The following is a 13,245-nucleotide window of genomic DNA, read 5'->3' as shown; positions in this document are numbered from 1 at the left end:
AATTTAACTTGTATTGAACCCGGAATATTCCTGTAAGGAATTTTGGTGTACTGGATTGCCAAGGAATTACAATTTCTTACAGTTCCCTTTGAATAAATTGATGGGCCAGGGGTTCATATTTATAAACCCCTGTTGATTTTAAAATTTCCACAACTGTTTAGGCTGTCAGATTGTCTCTGAACAGCTTCTGTAGAGGTAATGACCTCTGGATCCTATATTGACATCTCATTGGCCTTGTTTCCGCGTGTTCTCTGTGCTAGTGAATAATTTAGCAGTCCTCTATCATGACAGCACCTCTAATTGCTTTCTGTGTTTACACAGGTCATTAAAAATCATTCACAAATCTGTGAAGACTTCAGTCAGGGCAATTATTGTCATTTTAACATTATACCTTTTTAAATGCTTACTATTCTAGCTGTACCTAAGGCTGCAGGTTGCATAATGCAGTGTTGTGTCAAGAACAGACTTCTAAGTTGTTATCTTTTTGACACATAATGTGAGAAATGTATTAACTCTGTTTTTATTAAAACCCGTAATTTCTCAGTTTCCACAAGAGTCAGGAAGTCAAAGCAGTCTCTGAAATCCGTCGGCAGAATGATCGCACTAGCTGTGTCCCAAATGACGCGATGTGTTGCCGCTAGCTTAGCGTGTTATGACAGTTGAAGAAGTGCATCATCTGGGTACACATTTGGTAGTACACTTTTTTTTGTTACATTTTCAGTTTTAACACTACTTGCACTACTTACACAGCAAAATTGTGTAGAATAGTGCTGAAGTGTGCGATTTGGGACGTGCCTACTGTGAATTCAACAACAGTAGGTCAAATGTTCTGCTGATGAAATTGGTCTGTGCTACCGAAATTCAATCCACTGCTCCCAGTGGCCGAAGCTGGAAGTGTTGTTGAATGTGTGGGCAAATGTGCACTCCATTTTCTGGGAGAAATGTCCACAGAGTGGCGCCAAAAGCGATTTGTACTTTTACTTGTAAATGTTGTAATACAGTCAACAGGAATGCATATTTAATGAAATCTTTCCCCTAAACCTAATCGTCAGTGATAAAATGCAACCTTCGAATTGTGCTCACGATAATTTGTGTGAATGTGGTTACTTCCTGGTTCTCACAGGACCAGAACCCGTGCCATGGAGGTTGCTCATGCAATGTGCAAAACTTTCTTTTGCCAACCAGATTTCCTTTGTCACAGAACTCTCACATTTAATCAGCCGTTTAAGCATAACAACTTATCTCACAGATTCACCACTCTGTTGTTTCTTGATTGTGGTATACATCTCACTATACCCGCTACCTCTTTCTTGTTGTGCTTATCAATCTTTCATTCAGGGAGAAACGATAGAAGCGCTGTGATTGTGTCTAACCGATCTGCCGTAGCCCTGACATGTCTTTAATGAGCTGCCTGTTAGTGCTTTTAATTATACCTAATGGCCATGGAATCTTCTGCTTGACGTCTCGTTGGCCTCATTTCAACTTGTCCGCTTTGATCGACAGCCAGTGAATAATTCAGCAGTCGTCTGTCATAAAGCACTTCTAATTGCTTTCTGTGTTTACATAAGTAATTATAAATCATTCACAAATCTGGCAGGACAACAAGGTAATTATTGCCATTTTAACATAAGACCTTTTTAAATGTAAATGTTCCATCTTGGTGAAAAGTCATATGTTGTATATTAAAGGGTTGTGTTAAGCATAGAGTTTGAATGATCATGATTAATGTAAGGAGTTTTTTTTTTTTTTTTGGCCATGTCTCGCTGTTTTTGTTTCATTGCCAGTGCTGCATGGAAAATTGCTTGCCTAATGCAAATTCAATGTCTAATTTATGAAGAATAGCAATTTATCAGGTTTCCCAAACACGGTTATTGCTCCATTCGTGCAGCCCTCTGTCTTACTATTGCTTAATTAAATGGTCAGGGGTTTAGAACATATTCTAACGCAAAGTATTACTTTTGCAGTGTAACTTGTCCTGCACAATTTGTGCAATGGACATGTACCTTAAAGGAATATTCCGGGTTCAAAACAAGTTCAGCTCAATCGACAGCATTTGTGGCATAATATTGATTACCACAGAGATTAAGTTTGACTTGCCCCTTCTTTTCTATAAAAAATCAAAAATCTGGCTTACAGTGAGGCTCTTACAATGGAAGTGACTAGGGAGGGTTCATGGCAAATTTGCCACTGATCATTTTCACATTTAAATGAGTTTTGCAGCAATCTTGCAGAAAATTGTCCATTGTTGCCAAAGGTTTGATGCAAGATCACCACTACTGGTAAAGAGCTGCAAACTTCTGGCAAACACGTGCGGCAAATTGCAAGCTCATTTTTATGTGAAAATAACGAGTGGTAAGTTTGCGACTAGTTTGCCAGAACTCAAATGTTTTTGTAAGGGTGTATAAGAATTTTTTAGAAGAATATCTCAGCTCTGTATATTCATACAATGCAAGTGAATGGTGACCAAAACTTTGAAGCTCCAAAAAGCACATAAAGGCATTTTAAAAATAATCTACATTATTCTTTAATCCATGCTTTCTGAGGTGATTTAATACATTTTGGGTGAGAACAGACCAAAATGTAACTCCTTTGTTACTGTACATCTTGCCATTGCAGTCTCCATCATGATTACAAGCTCGATTACACTTCCTAGTGATTAGCGCAGAGCACTAAATGCTGATAGGAAGTGTAATCGAGCTTGAAATCATGTTTTCCAGGGATACTGCTGATTTAAAGGTTTTTAGTGAAAAAGGAGTTATATTTTGGTCTGTTCTCACCCCAAACTGTGTGGATAGCTTCAGAAGACATGGATTAAACCACTGGAGTCGTATGGATTAATTTTATTCTGCCTTTATTTGCTTTGTGGATCTTCAAAGTTTTGGTCACAATTCACTTGCATTGTATGGACCTACAGAGCTAAGATATTCTTCTAAAAATCTTTGGAATGGCATAAGGGTGAGTAAATGATGAGAGAATTTTCATTTTTGGGTGAACTATTCCTTTGAGTTATAATAATAGTGCAGTAATGATAAGAATCTTGTCACCTTGCACATTACAACAACCTTGTACCTCGAGCAAGTTGAATGATTCAAACTGAATTGTGTGTTTGTGTACATATAAGGTCTTTTCACATTGCATGTCCCTAAAGTGACCGCCGGTCAGCACTTGAGGGTCTGGAGATGCTAACCAGTCTCCTGGCCCCTAAGGGATCCAGATCAGCCAAACCACTGGTGGAGGACACAGGTGAGGTTTAATTTTTCTGTGCTAAGTTGCCATTGTTGTGGCATTTTATTATTTTAAGATTCTCTCATGCTGCATTCCTGTTCTGTTGGCGCTTTTTTAGAGGCCTGTGGTGGAGCAAATGCAGAGGCATGTGAGGAGGAAGATGAAGAGGAGGAGTTTGATTGGCAGATAGGACAGGTGGCTTACACGGAAACCCCAGTGGAGACGTTGAAAGAATACTACAAATATGGCTTTGGAAACCTCAGGTCTGGAGTCTTCACCAGACTGCAAGTAAGAACATATGTCACATTATATGTTTGATTATAGATACAAACCTAAATTCCTTTTTTTAGATCCTTGTCATCACAGTGGACTTATTAGAGTTAATTAATTATCTAAGCCTGCTAAGTTTCATTTAACTAATATCAGTAACAGTTCACCATCAGGTTGCATTTGTTAGCATTAGTTAACTACAGTAGTTAACATGAACTAACAATAAGCAGTACTTGTTGATTTTAACATATACTAGTATACAGTATATACAGTATATTTTTAATTAAAAGCTGTATACGTTAACATTAGTTAATGCATTAACTAAACATGAACAAAGATTAATAAATGCTGTAAAAATATTTTGTTCATTGTTAGTTCATGATACTTAATGCATTCACTAATGTTAACAAATACTGTTAATTTACTACTGTTAAAAAAATAAGTCAGTAGCGTCACTACTTTTAGTTAGTTATTACTAAACACGTTGTCTATGAACAACACAGTGATGTGTAGAGTTCTTGAGAAATCATTTACCTGGCATAATTTTTAATGTGTTCCACTTTTTTTTAAGGTCCTTGTTCCATTTTTAAGTTTTTCGTTTGTATATACAGTAGAGGTAGGCCAATTGGTTGTACCGATTAATCGGTGCCGATAGTTGCTTTTTGGAACTATCAGTAATCTGCAAAAATCTATGCTATAATTCTAAAAAATCTATAGTTGCAGATAGTTTTAATCTAGTAGGCTATAAAAACCATAATTTGGTAAATCCTTAAATATAGAGCATTGTAACAGAGCCAAGTCTTCTTCGTTTCAAAATAAGTAAGTGTATTTCAGGCTTGTTCTTAGTTAAATGTTCCACGTTATGCACCAAATCTGAATTTTTTTCTGGTTATTTTGGGGATTTTGGTTGCACAATAAACTGCTGGGATTTTATTCATTTTGGACTCTTTAGCCTCAATGTCTGTGCCCATCATAGTAAGGAAAGACTTCTATAAATCAATTTTAAAAACTATCGGCCGATTTATGCCATCAGCCTTTTCCACCACCTTAGTTGTCAGTATCTGCAAAATCCACTATTGGTTGATCTCTAATATACAGTAGTAGCTTTCAGGTGCTCCTGTGTCTCCAGCAATTATACACTGTTATCTTTGATTGACAGTCTTGTATTGCAGATCCAATGTGTTTTCTCTGTGCCAACAGGAGGAACTAGGTGAGGTGTTTGACATGAAAAATCCGGATAGCACGGCTCCTGAAGTCAGGAGACAGAATAGACAAGATGCAGAAACCACTGTATTTTGTGCTGACCACTACTTGTAAATTCATCGTCCAAGTTCCAATGCTGAAATATGAAAGTGCCATGAAATCTGCCACAAATACAAATTCATATAATTTGACTGTAACATATTAAAACATCTGTCATAGATCAGAACAATTCCAGAACTTGTTTGTCCATGTATTCTCTTGAGCATGTTTGATGTGGGAGTCAGTTTGACTGATTGACTGGTCTGTTTGATTGACAGGGCCAACTTGTTTGAAGATGAGGAGGTCATCAAAACAGTGCTGAGGTTTAAGCATTGGTGGAGAAAGTCAGGACACTCCGATACCTGTGAACCCCTTTTCTCTCTTTTCAGATGGATTTCTGTGTACGAATAGTGCATTTAATACAAAAACATCTCCTAAGGGTGTCCACATGTATTTTTTGCATTTGATACAGATTGTTTTTCTTGCAAATTATATTATCAGCTTAACAATTTGAGTGAAAATGTGGACTGAAAAATTAACAAACTTCTTAGCATGTGTTATTGTCCCCATTTTACTGATGATAACATGCACTCAATCTGGCATAAATTGTGACTTCACAACTTTGCTAAACTTGATGATCCATGTTATCCAGCATGATTTGAGAATGTTTCAAAGACTATCCTGTGTGCTCCAATTAAAGCAAGTAAATCGAACTTTTAATTCAATTGCATTAACATGCTCAAGTGTAACAGTATGTTTATTTGATTAGTGACCTAGAAATAGTGCTTAATCTTAAATGTTTTTTATTATTATTATTATTAATTTTACGTCATAAAGTTTTTTTTTCTTTCTTTCTTTTTTTTTTTTTTTAAATCCTAAAGTGTTCTGTTTATTTCTAGATTTAAATTAGATTTTGAATTCCAGATTTTTTATTTGGACTTTTGAACCCCTCATTTATTCGATCACCTTTTCTAAAGACAGTTTCTTTAGAAAATAAACTACAATGCTCTAATTATATTAATTAACACATTTTGAGCATAATTAATGCTTTCTCCTCTGTGTCTCTCTAGTCTATGTGGATTTGAATGGAGAATTGGGTCAAGTTGAGCTGTGGTCGCCACTGTTTTTCCCCGTAGTGCAGTTCCTAGTGTTTGCCAGCAGGTGGCGGCCTTTGCTGGAAACTGGTCATCTCGCAGTGACCTCCGAGTTTGCTACTTGCTGGCGATTGTGTCAGGTTATCGTGATTCGTGATTTGAGCTACATTAAGACTCACACATCCATTTGCTGGTGATTTATTAGTGGGTTTTTCATTGTTTTGTAACTGCTGTGCTCACCCTTTCTTTCTTTCTTTCTTTCTGTTTTTTATTTGTCTGTCTTTTATTCTGTCTCTTTGTTTGTTTTTTCTGTTTCTTTCTTTTTCCTTTCTTTTTTTTGTCTGTCTGTCAGTCTTTTTATTCTGTCTTCTCTTTCTTTCTTTCTTTCTTTCTTTCTTTCTGTTTTTTGTCTGTCCTTCAGTCTTTCTTTTATTCTGCCTCTTTCTTTCTTTTTTCTTTCTTTCTTTGTTTTGTTTTTCTTTCATTCTTTCTGTTTTTTGTCTGTCTCTTTCTTTAGTTTTTTCTGTTTCTTTCTGTTTTTTGTCTGTCTGTCTTTTATTCTCTTTCTGTTTTTCTTTCTTTCTTTCTTTCTTTCTTTCTGTTTTTTTTGTCTGTCTGTCTTTCTATTATTCTGTCTCCTTCATTTCTTTCTGTATTTTTCTTTCTTTTTTTGTCTTTTTCCTTTTTCTCTTTCTTTCTTTCTTGTCTTTTCCCATTTTTTCTTTCAGTTTTTTCTGTCTGCTTTCTTTGTTTTTTCTTTCTTTCTGTATTTCTGTATTTTTCTTTCTTCATTTTTTGTCTTTCCTTTTTTCTTTTTTTCTGTTTTTTGTCTGTCTGTCTTTCTTTTATTCTGTCTTTTCTTTTTGTATTTTTCTTTTTTGTCTTTTTCCTTTCTTTGGTCTTTTCCCTTTTTTCTTTCTTTTTTCTTTCAGTTTTTTCTGTCTGCTTTGTTTTTTCTTTTTCTTTCTTTCTGTATTTCTGTATTTTTCTTTCTTCATTTTTGTCTTTTTCCTTTTTTCTTTCTTTCAGTTTTTTGTCTGTCTGTCTGTCTTTTATTCTGTCTTTCTTTTCTTTCTGTATTTTTGTCTTTTTCCTTTTTTCTTTCTTTTTTGTCTTTTACCTTTTTTCTTTCAGTTTTTCTGTCTGCTTTCTTTCTTTCTGTATGTTTTTGTCTATTTGTCTTTTTTATTCTGTCTCTTTGTTTGCTTTTGTTTCTTTCTTTCTCTCTTTCTGTTTTTGTCTGTCAGTCTTTCTATTATTCTGTCTCTTTCTTTTTTGTTTATTTTTTCTGTCTTTTGTTCCTTTTCTTTCTTTCTGTTTTTTGTCTGTCTGTGTCTTTTATTCTATCTATCTAAAGCAACGTCCTCTCACTTTCAATTGCATTTATTTTCAGCAAACTTAACATGTGTAAATATTTGTATGAACATAAAAAGATTCAACAACTAGGACTAAACTGAACAAGTTTCACAGACATGTGACTAACAGAAATGGAGTAATGTGTCCCTGAACAAAGGGGGGGGGGGGGGTCCAAAATCAAAAGTAACAGTCAGTATCTGGTGTGGCCACCAGCTGCATTAAGTACTGCAGTGCATCTCCTCCTCATGGACTGCTCCAGACTTGCCAGTTCTTGCTGTGAGATGTTAACCCACTCTTCCACCAAGTCAAGTTCCTGGACATTTCTGGCGGGAATGGCCCTAGCCCTCACCCCCCGATCTAACAGGACCCAGACGTGCTCAATATGATTGAGATCCGGACTCTTCTCTGGTCATGGCACAACACTGACATACCTGTCTTGCAGGAAATCACGCACAGAACGAGCAGTATGGCTGGTGGCATTGTCATGCTGGAGGATCATGTCAGGATGAGCCTGTAGGAAGGGTACCACATGAGGGAGGAGGATGTCTTCCCTGTGCAGGTGTTGTTACACGTGGTCTGCCATTGCGAGGATGATCAGCTGTCCTTCCTGTCTTCCTGTAGCACTGTCTTAGGTGTCTCACAGTACGGCCATTGCAATTTATTGCCCTGGCCACATCTGCAGTCCTCATGCCTCCATGCAGCATGCCTAAGGCACGTTCACGCAGATGAGCAGGGACCCTGGGCATCTTTCTTTTGGTGTTTTTCAGAGTCAGTAGAAAGGTCTCTTTAGTGTCCTAAGTTTTTATAACTGTGACCTTAATTGCCTACCGTCTGTAAGCTGTTAGTGTCTTAACGACCGTTCCACAGGTGCAATCATAAATTGTTTATGGTTCATTGAACAAGCATGGAAAATATTGTTTAAACCCTTTACAATAAAGATCTGTAAAGTTATTTGGATTTTTACAAAATTATCTTTAAAATACAGTGTCCTGAAAAAGGGGCGTTTCTTTTTTTGCTGAGTTTATCTATCTAGCTATCTAGCTATCTGTCACTAGATGTGGTAATTCCTCAGTGCCTAATTGCTGAATTAGGAAATTACTCTGACCTGAAAGCATATGTTAGTGCAGGGGGGTCGGGGATTACACAACTGGCCCTATGACAGAAGAGGAAGATAGAGAGGGATAAAACAGAGAGACAGAGATATTTCAAGACGTGTGTGTTCTAAAACAGCTGTCTTTCTCTGCTGTCAGCAGACATCAATCAATCAGTCAATCAATCTTACACTACTGAATGCAGACCCAAGTGCACACAATCCTTGTATACACCTATATCATTCAGTATTCCCTTCAGTGCACTGGATACGTAGGGTAGATTAATTTCTACTAATTGCTTGGACAGACTGTCCTGAAAAACCTGGCTGAAATGCACACAGCTGAAAATCGGTGCCAAAATGTCTCCTCAGTTTTTGAAGTGTTTTTCTGATTCTGTCTGGCTCGTTAAGCCTTTAAAGTTAATGAGGTCCTTTGCTCTTTGAGAATTGCTTTGATAGTTGCAATGTTTGTTTGTTTGTTTTTTTATCACCAGGGTATCTTTAGAATCACTGCAAAATTCAAAAGAAATACATTTGAAAATATATTTTGCTTAAAGAAAGTATAAACAATATAAAGCCTGTTTTAAGACCATGACAATTCAGCACATTTCCCCCAAAATTCTCATTACTATATTGCAAAAAAAAAAAAAAAAAAAAAAAAAAATTAAATGGTTTATAGTTTTTTTACAAATATCATTTGTACATTATTTTAACAATTATAAAAATATTAATTTTTTTACTGCATGTTAGTAATTGTTGTATTGCCTTTAATATATGCTGATTTGAATGAAAAAAAAAGTCATAGTATTAAAGTGATTTTTACTGTCATACAGGGACTGTTGGGAATAATGGGAATAACAAAACATCTCAAAAGTAAAAAGTAATGCATTATATTACAGTAATGATAACTGGCATGAAACATCTTAATGGTCTAACAAATAGGCTTAATTTTCTTTATACATTTTTCTTTTTCTTTATTTATTTTTTTATTTTTTTTATTTTGGGGTTAAATGTGTACTGGAAATGTTTTTGTGAGATTCATCCAAATACATATTTAGCTGTTTTTACTTAAAAAAATAAATAAAAAAATTCACATTTCCAACTGCTAATTTTTGCTGACCAATCGTCGAGATAATTTGTCAATTTGTCAATTTGTCAGCAAGTCAATGTTTAGCTGAAATGTAAATTACACGCATTCCAAATTGTTTCAAATATAATTGGTCATTATAGGCTACCATACAAAAATAATTACATGATAAACTGGCTCACAGTTTGTGGACAGAATTTTTCCTCCTGCTGTTGCAATATAGTACAAACACACTTGAAGTCACATGATCTATGACTAGTCACCACAGGCCCAACACATCAAATAGTGATACAACTAAATAGTTACTTAGTCGGTGCATTCTATGCAGTTAACACAACGACATAAAGAAAATCTTTCTATCTGTTTTGTTCTCTTTCTCATATAGAGATCACATATGAAACTTTTGGAGCATTTACTGCTTGATATGAATTCCAATTCAAGATTGCTGTGGCTTCCTTTCGCTTCTCATCTTCTCTCCTTTTATTTAGTGTGTTTATTCACGTGCTGGTGTACATGTGTTCCCATGTGTATCGGGCGTCTTCACACTCCAGGTCCCCATGGAGATCAACAGCCTCACCGAACGAGTTTATGAATGTACACACACACTTCATTCTTCAAGTCTTCCTGTCTCACTACAATAACTGTTTGCGTTAGTGGTCTGGGCACCTGTGTAGTGTCAGATATTGCAGATTAGCTGAAATGGTAAACATTTGTGATGACCAGCTATTAAAACCACAAAATCTGATTTTATAGTCTCTGGAATGGCATGTCCAGTATTTGTGCCATCCAAAAATAAATATTCTGCTGGAAGGCCAGCGCACTTGACACAATAAAAGAAGAATAATGAGGAGTAGTGATGAAGAAACTGGACACCAACTTAATTGGTTCTTGCATAAATGACTTACATTTCAGTCTGTGCCTCACACAAAGCCACTGTATGGATGTAGAAGACTTGGTATATACAGTAGCAAACTGGTAGTATGGACCACGTTTATTTTTTATGATGATTCTTTTTTAAAGCTTGCCAGTAACCATCTATTTTCACTGTTTGGAAAAAGAGCAGCCTGTTTTTTTTTTTTTTTTTTGCCATATTCTGCTAAATAATGTCATGTTTCACCGAAAAATTACAATAAAATAAAAACAATGCATATTTCAAAAGATGTGAATAGATGTCAGAATTTACATTTTGGTGAAATATTGATTTAAAACACAAATTCTAACAGAAGGAAAGTCTTTCAAATTTTAAGCTTACCATTAAACATTATAATATCAGCTGGGTTAGATTTGTGTACATATTTGTAAGACTTTGTAAAGACTTTCCATAGAGAGGGAAAGGAGGACACAGGGAACTGGATACTTTAACTCAAAGGTAAGACTTTTAATAAACAAACTCAAAATCGCTTTTCAGCATTATACTCATTAGCTTCACATAAGACTGTCTGTTTCAGATGGGTAGCTCTCTCTCCTCTTGCCGCTGGCGTGGTCCCTTATATACCGTTCTCCCCAAGCTCACTGCAATTGGAAACAGGTGTATGCACCCTTACTGCTTTCTCTCTCTCCGGACGGACGCTCGACCATGCCCCCGCTGCCACAGACTTATTTTATAGAGAGAATAGTTTCCCCAAAAATGAAAATGCTCTCATCATTTACTCACCTCCGTACCATCCTGGATGTGTTTGACTTTCTACTGTAGAACACAAATGAACATTTTTAGAAGAAAATGAAGGTCCATAAGATGCAAGACTAGTGAATGGTGGCTGAACTTTGAAGCTCCAAAAAGCACATTAAGGCAGCATAAAAGTAATCCCTATTACACCAGTAGTTAAATCCATGTCTTCAGAAGTGATATGATAGGTGCGGGTGAGAAACAGATAAAACTGTAAGTCTATTTTTTTTTTATACTAAATCTCCACCTTTGACCAGCCCCGACCAGTAGGTGACGATATGCACAAAGAATGAGAAAGGCCATAAAACAAAAGAAGAAGAATGTGAAAGTGAAAGTGGAGATTAATATCACTATTATAATTCTTCTGAAGCCATGGATTTAACCACTGGAGTTGTATGGATTACTTTTATGCTGCCTTTATGTGCTTTTTGGAGCTTCTAGGTTCTGGACACCATTCACTTGCATTGTGTGGACCTACAGAGCTAATGTATTCTTTAAAAAAATCTTTGTTTGTTTTCTGCAGAAGATAGAAAATCATACACATCTGGGATGGCCTGAGGGTGAGTAAATGATGAGAGAATTGTCATTTTTGGTTGGATGTTTGGAGTTAGATTTGTGTTGTGCATATAGAGTTGTCCACAATGAACAAAAGATTTACCTGTAATAGAGTGATTGGGGAAAGAAGCGCTTTGATATAAAAACAAAAAGAAGAGATGTTCTGTGGTAAAAGAATGTTTGTGTGTGTGTGTGTGTTTGCCCTCAGATCCTGAGCTGAACTCCCCCTCCTCACCCCCATGGCTCCTGGTTTTGGTCTAACAGGAGTCAGTGTTTCCTGCCAATCTGAGGCAGCTGCATTAGAGGGTAAATCGGGTAGAGAGAGAAAATTGGGGGAGTTGTTCAGTCGTCATGTCCATGGAATTCAGTGACTCCCAGCAGAGCCTGAACTTTAGCATTGGTTTCTGAATTGTGTGTATATTTCTAAAGGGATAGTTCACCCAAAAATGAAAATTCCATCATCAGTTACTTACCCTTTTATCATTCCAAACTTGCATGACAATGCTGGTTTAAAAGACATAAGGGTGAGAAAATTATGACAAAATTTTCATTTTGGAGTGAACTATCCCTTTAAGTGTGTGTGTGTGTGTGTGTGTGTATGGACATGCAAGCCTGCACATGAGGGCCTCTATCGGGGCAGCGCTGCAGCCAAATAGGGGATCACTTTCAGCTGCTACTAAAATGCTGACTTGCCCTTTTCTCTCTCTCTCTCTCTCTCTCTCTCTCTCTCTCTCTCTCTCTTTCTCTCCCCTCCTTCCTCCCTGGTGCATTATCAGGTTGGTTTAGGCATCAGTCAAACGGTGTAACTTTTGCTCTTCCTGTGTGGTAACTTGCATGCTTCAAAACATTTTCAGTATCTCATCTCTAGCACTGATTTAAAAATAATTGCGTCCTTCATTCCGGTTTTTCTTTTGTTTTATGAAGCTCTCAGTGGATCAGAGGCATCCATCATATCCTGCTGGGGCCGTGTGTTTAACTTGTTTTTCGGGGGGAATTTTCTGGAGATTGGCTTTGACTGTACCTCCACATGTTATTGGAATATACAGAAACTTGATAAACAATGCTATGAATGACTCTCTCTCTCTCTTTCTCTCTCCCCTTCTCTTTCTCTCTCTATCTCTCTCATCTCTTTCCTTGTTGCAGTAACTTTCACAGAGATAAAAGAGCAAATGAGGAAATTTACAAACTGTTCATACTTGCTGGATAAATAAAGCACACTTCCAATTTTGGCTCATTTGGTGGTTGTCATACTCGTATATGTCTATGATGAGCACACTACAGAGGGGGAGCACAACGTAAGTGTACACTTGACTAGGGTTGGGAACGGTGTTAGAAATAAATTTGTATTAATGTGGGAAATTTGTCAGCTGGAGTTCATTTTCAGGGGCATTTTTCACCTTTTATAAGGACATATTTTACCAACATATTCCACACATTCTCTTGAAAACCTGTAAAAGAACAAAAAGGCCTTTGTTTTACTCCAAAATCAAAAGAAACAAATAAGAAACTATATTTTGCTCATAGAAAATGAAGCTTATTTTTAGGACCATTAAGGTTTTTAAATTATGACTTAGTACCCCTCAATTCTCATTACCTCATTAAAAAGATTCATTATGATAGTTTCAATCCACATTGTGAAAAAAGAAGAAGATATTATTTA

General features: G+C 36.4%; 1 pseudogene; it reads left to right on the top strand.

Moving 5' to 3' along the window:
• LOC127448802 (protein SHQ1 homolog) overlaps positions 1-13,245 on the top strand; it is a 51,150-nt pseudogene that overhangs the window by 867 nt on the left and 37,038 nt on the right.

Source organism: Myxocyprinus asiaticus, chromosome 12 (assembly GCF_019703515.2).
Source record: "Myxocyprinus asiaticus isolate MX2 ecotype Aquarium Trade chromosome 12, UBuf_Myxa_2, whole genome shotgun sequence".
Taxonomy (NCBI): domain Eukaryota; kingdom Metazoa; phylum Chordata; class Actinopteri; order Cypriniformes; family Catostomidae; genus Myxocyprinus; species Myxocyprinus asiaticus.
The sequence above is the reverse complement of the archived record's forward strand: the minus strand, read 5'-3'. Positions and strand labels throughout refer to the sequence as shown.